The following is a 5,784-nucleotide window of genomic DNA, read 5'->3' as shown; positions in this document are numbered from 1 at the left end:
GTTATTGAACGATTCGAATGCTAGAACATTAAAGGGGTAACCGCATGCAGCGACGGCGACAAGCGACGCGAAAAACGTAGCTCAATGAGTACAACAAACAGATAGTGTGGGCGACAGCGAAAAGCGAAACAAATTAAGCCATTGCCGCCAATGCCCTGCGTTGCCGTCGCTCGTCGCTGCCGCTAGCTTGTGGGCTGTTTCTGCCCGGCAAAAAACCGGTCCAGCTTCACTAACGTGAAATATGGGGAGTGGCGAAGCATAGAGTGTATAAGCGAGTACAGAGCGAAATAGAAGAAAGTAACCAAGCGCGAACGAAAAAAAATTAGCGCCAATCAACCCTGTGAATGTGGTTGGAAAGAAAAGCTGTAAACGGCACCCAACGATTACCCATGCGACGTCACTTAAATTCACTCACGTCGCTCTGCAAATAGGGAAACCAGAGAGAAGCATAGGTCGGCAAAACAGAAAGAACTCACTCAAACTCAATCACGATTTTTTTCATTCACGCTGTACTCAATCAAACTCAGACTCAAAAAGTTCGTCTGTTCACAAAATCACTCGTACTCACTCATCAAATACTCATTTGTAATCGTACTCACTTGTACTCAAACTCATTTGTCCTCACCAGTAGTCGTACTCAATCTGTACTCATGAGTACTGAATCTGTACTCATGAGTACTCAATGAGTACTGCTGCTCATGAGTACTACTCATTCTGCACTCATGAGTACTACTCATTCTGCACTCATGAGTACTCAATCTGTACTCATGAGTACTCAATTTGTATTACTCACGAATAATCAACTCATCTGCACTGTTAGGTCGTAGCTAGAATTAAAAACTAAGTAGAAAAAATAAATTGTTTAATTGATTAGAAAAACACAGGTTACATATAAATCAGGACAGAGGAAGAAAACGTCTGATGCGGTGCACTGTCGTTGGACGACTTCCTGCGCGAAGGCAAGTACATGTGAGAAAGCGAAAGGGAACGTAAGCACTCGCGTTGCGTCTCGCGTCTCCTCTTGTTCTCAGGCCGGGTCGCGCTCAGGGGAGCTCGGGGCTTAACGGTGCAGCCGTGGCAGTAAACTGCGTTTTTCTGCGTGTCTTCGGGTGGCAGCTTTTGTCGTCCGTTTTCTTGTTTGCACTACTGTTTGCACTACTGTACTGAGGAGTGCATATACTCAAGAGTGCAAGCACTCGCAAAAACAGTATTCGTGAGTATTGTACTCATGAGTGCTGTGTATACTCATGAGTGCTGTGTACTCATGAGTACTGTGTACTCATGAGTACTCAAACTCGTGAGTACTCAAACTCGTGAGTACTCATACTCATGAATACTGTACTCATGAGTACTCATACTCATGAGTAGTGTACTCATGAATACTGTACTCACGAGTAGTGGACTTACCCCTGTACTCACTCGTCATCGTACTCACTTTTTTTTCTCGGTGTGTGATCACTCATCATCGTACTCACTCGTGAGTTTGAGTACAAATGAGTACAAATGAGTGTACTCACGAGTGAGTATGCCGACCTATGGAGAGAAGTGAAACGCACTTAACCACACCCTCAAAAACTTCAAAGAGATATTCGTGGTAAGGTTAAATTAATGCATGATGCATGCACGGTGGTTGGTTGAGTTGTATTGGTGTAGCACATGAGTGGAAACTCTTTTTTTATAAAATTAAAGCCCAAACCGGTGTTAGACGATCTCACTTCTCCGTCTCTGCCATCGCGGACGGAGGCGACGAGATCGGCGGCAGAGACGAAGGACGAGCCGGAGGTGGAGGAGGAGAAGGAGGAGGAAGAGGTGCAGGAGGAGGAGCAGTAGAAGGGAATACTTCTATTCAGGTTTCTGAATGGCCGAGAGTGCGGGCCAGGAGAGTGGTTCCTTCTTCACTGTAGCCCATATTGAGTCCGCACCGCCTGTGCTCTGTCCACCAGCTGAAGCTGGGTAGGCAGACAGAGGCTGGACAACAGCATCTCCCATTGCTCTTGTTCGGTAGTTGACGGAAAGAGAGGAGGGTGATCAGGGCTAAAGCCTCACACCCCGATTATCTGGTAGAGTGTCCCTACTTCTGAGCAAAATTTACATTCAGCGTCGTAGCGATTCGGGTGCATTAAGTGAAAACGCGTCCGGTGTGGGAAGGAGCCGGATTGTAGTTTGTTGTTCTATGGAAAGGTCAGGGTAAGGCGAAGGTAGGGTCTGTCTCAGAAGGCGATAATGCTGGGTTGTGTCCCTGAACGAGACAAGCTGGTGACTGTCCTCGTGCAGCTCCATAGTGCAGGCTTGGTGGGCGTATTCGTTGCCCTCCATTGGAGTGGGAGTCCAGATAAGCTGAATGGAACCATTTGAGGAGCGGTTTTTTAGCACACGCAGTGCAGGTTGGGACACCAAACCCGACTGCTAATTCCTGTAGGCTTTTGGGGAATCGGTGACTACCCTACGAACCCCTGGTTGAGTGAGAGCGAATGCTTTGGCTGCCTCTTCTGCTGCCGTCATGTCTTCGGTCTTGAGTGAAGATTGAGTGAAGAATGAAGACAAGCAAGGACGTTGGTTCTGGAGGTAGCCATGATGATGGCGTACTGCTGCCCTCGATGTTGGGAGGCGTCTGTGTAGATAACTGCATGATCTCCACCGAGGGTGGTGTTGAGCGCTTGAGCCCGTGCTTGTCGGTGACCCTCGCCGTGTGACGGGTTCATATTTCTAAGCAAAGTAGTTCTTGCCCGCCAAAAGTCCAGTACATCAAGCGGAGCGACATTCTGTGCTTCCCAGCCAATATGGTTAAGGATGCGGCGACCCGCCACAGTTCAGCTCATTCGGAGCTTCTGGATAGAAAGATGACCCTCTATCAGCTCTTCCACCGTGTTGTAGAGCCCCTTGCTAAGCAGCCTCTCTGTGCACGCACTCATGGGAAAACCAATGGCTTGCTCAACCGCCTTTCTAATCATTATATAAAGCATCTTTATGTCCTCATTGCCGAGAAGACAGGGGGTTGACGTAAGTGATTTTCGAGAGGACAAAAGCTTGAACGAATCGAAAGGTATCGGATTCCTTGAAGCCGCGCTTCTTTGTGGCAACTCGCCCGTTCATGTGTATGATTTTATTGATACTGTGGTTGAGGCGCTGCAAGGATGCGTCCTATATGGTGTTGGCGTGAAGATGTAGGCCAGGATCTTGATGCTGGGGCTTGGAGTGATGGCCTGGCCATCAAGGAGTATTTGAATGTGTTCCGTGAGGTGTCGTTTGGCGTGAGGGCGGACAACAAGGAGCTGAGATTTTTTACATGAACACTGGAATCCACAAGCTTTAGCACATTGGCGTACTAGAAGTGGGATGCCATGGGTTGGTGTGAGCTTCCTTTAATCGCTATCGCGTGGCATTCAGCGTGAATGCAGGGGTTAAACCCGTAGATGTGCTTGGTGAGTGCACCATTTGTCTTCCCCGTCTCCGCGTGGGCTCGTAACTAAATCGGTAAGACAACGGGCTTTGGCTTTGTTACTCTATTAGTTCCGGAATTGATTCCTGACGGTGCCAGTAAATTCTTTTATTAGTTCGCGGGAGTTTTCTGTTGACACCAACGATGGCGAAAGAAACGTGGGGGGGAGGGGGGGGGTAGAGGTAAAAAGCTTTAAAAAACAATTATTCTAGGGGCGGTGCTGTAGACTCAATGGCGTGCCATAAAAACGTCTTCAGCCAACCATAGAAAAAGCTAAATATTCCTGTAGAGGACTACTGCTTCTAATATTGAAGGAGCTAAAGACACTCATATTCATGTTCACAACAAGAGCTAAAGACAGTAGTATAAACGGCTATGGCTACTTGGGTTAAAAGTTAAAGCCAACCAAAAAAAAATTTTCTATGGCTAACCATAGTACATTTCTGAAGGGTACGATTGCACAGCGTACATTGATTCGCTCCTGTAAAGACAACTCGCCGTCAGGAATCCGTAATTAGTGTTAATTTACATTGTGGGTGTGAGTGGTGACTAGAAGGCTTTAGTCCCATGCATTGCAGCTCTGTATAAAACGGTCCAGAGAACGTCGGGTTCACCGCCAAAGGATAGGTCCTTACTCAAATACTACCGTAGATGTTTCCAATGTAGTGAGCTTAACCAATTTTTTTCCTTGCCGTACTCTTGGCAGTAACCATCAGGTACCGTGTTATGATATTTATGTTGAAGTGATTTGGACGCCAAGCTGCTGCAGATCGCGACTGGTGTCCGCCAGCTCCAGATTGCGGCCGGATGACACTACATGTTGGAAAGGCGTGTGCTAATTCTCCCGTCAGAGTTGTTACATGAGAGAAAAACTCAGCACTCAGCGAAGACTTTCCATGCTAATACTAAAGCATGATGCAGCTTAAGCGGAGCGCTTGCCGGTGATTACAAGCAGGTCTGAATTCCCTTCTGTAAACTATAGACGTACTTGCACGCTCACTTGCCCACGAAAACAGTCACTCGCTCGCACGTAGCCCTTTGATGCCCAAAACTTTAATATTTTGCTTAATCGTGTGAGAAGTTTTTTATAATCTGAAAGGACTTCCGACATCACAAATATGAAGTCAGAAAAAAAATTGTTTCATTAGGACGGACACTAAGACACACTGGGCACTGGGAAACACTGGGCACTGACTATCCATATATCACTTGAACGAGAAAACTTACTTCATGAGCATGATTTATGGTTGAAGTGAAGAGAATAACGTAAAGTTTGTGTTGCTATCATTTGTAATAACAACTAAATTGCACAATTTTGCTTACTTGTCGCTACCCCATTGAGCCACCCGGGCTCGATGCCAGTTGACAGGCATAAACAATATTTTTTTTAGCAGATGGAAGTACGTGCTGCTCTCTTTTCTTTAATTTTTGTATGTCCGGGAACCTGTGTCTGTCAACAGATGGTGTTAAATGTCGAAAAAACCGTAAAGTACGATAGAAAAAAATATTGTTTGAGTTGTTCCTCCTGAGCAACACTGGGCATCAAAGGGCTAATCCGCTCACGCCCTAAAACAGCGCTTTGACCACTAGGCAGTTGTGTATGGTGCGGCCTAATGTCCCACTGAATCCATTTAGTTGAATTTCGTGCTATGATTTCTGCCGCCTTCAGCTTATCACAGCTATTACGGCTTCACAGAATTGTTTACCCCATACATAAATGCAATGTTATGAGTTATGGTCCGAATAGAACGGAAATTTGAGGTAGTTGGATCTGATTCATGTTTGAAGCGCGGACAGACGAAACACAAGAAGACGAAACACATGAGCGCTCGTGTTGTCCTCTTCTTGTGTTTCGTCTGTCTGCGCTTCAAACATGAATTATGGTCCCACCTGTAATTATTTTGTCTTCATTACGTTTCGTTGAATTGATGCACCGTGAGGGCAGACTTTGTCTTCAGTAGGGTGAGACTGTTTGGCGTTCACAAAGTTCTTCAAACAACGCTCCTAAGGACTTCACTGCTGAGCACAATGTCGCCATTTTAGAATATGCCTAGCAGAAGGAACACTGGACACAAGAGTAAACTTGCAAGTCTTATTGGGGCGGCCAAACGCGAGTGAACACATGCATGTTCTTTTTTTACAAGCGGAAATCTAGAGCCCTAATTTACCTGCAGTGGTCAGAAGAAGAGTAAATGTTCCGCCCGTACCAGCCGCCTTACGAACCACGTGTGCAGCAACTTCACATTTTTTGAAGAGTGGTTTCAGACAATCGCCGAATTCATAGTTAACCTAATTTTTGTGGATGGTTCATGCGTAGTTTTTCGAGGTTAAACATATGCTCGAAA

This window comes from Haemaphysalis longicornis, unplaced genomic scaffold (genome assembly GCF_048455015.1).
Source record: "Haemaphysalis longicornis isolate Haplotype H1 unplaced genomic scaffold, Haemaphysalis longicornis Haplotype H1 scaffold_1, whole genome shotgun sequence".
Lineage (NCBI taxonomy): Eukaryota > Metazoa > Arthropoda > Arachnida > Ixodida > Ixodidae > Haemaphysalis > Haemaphysalis longicornis.
This window is presented reverse-complemented; position numbering follows the sequence as displayed.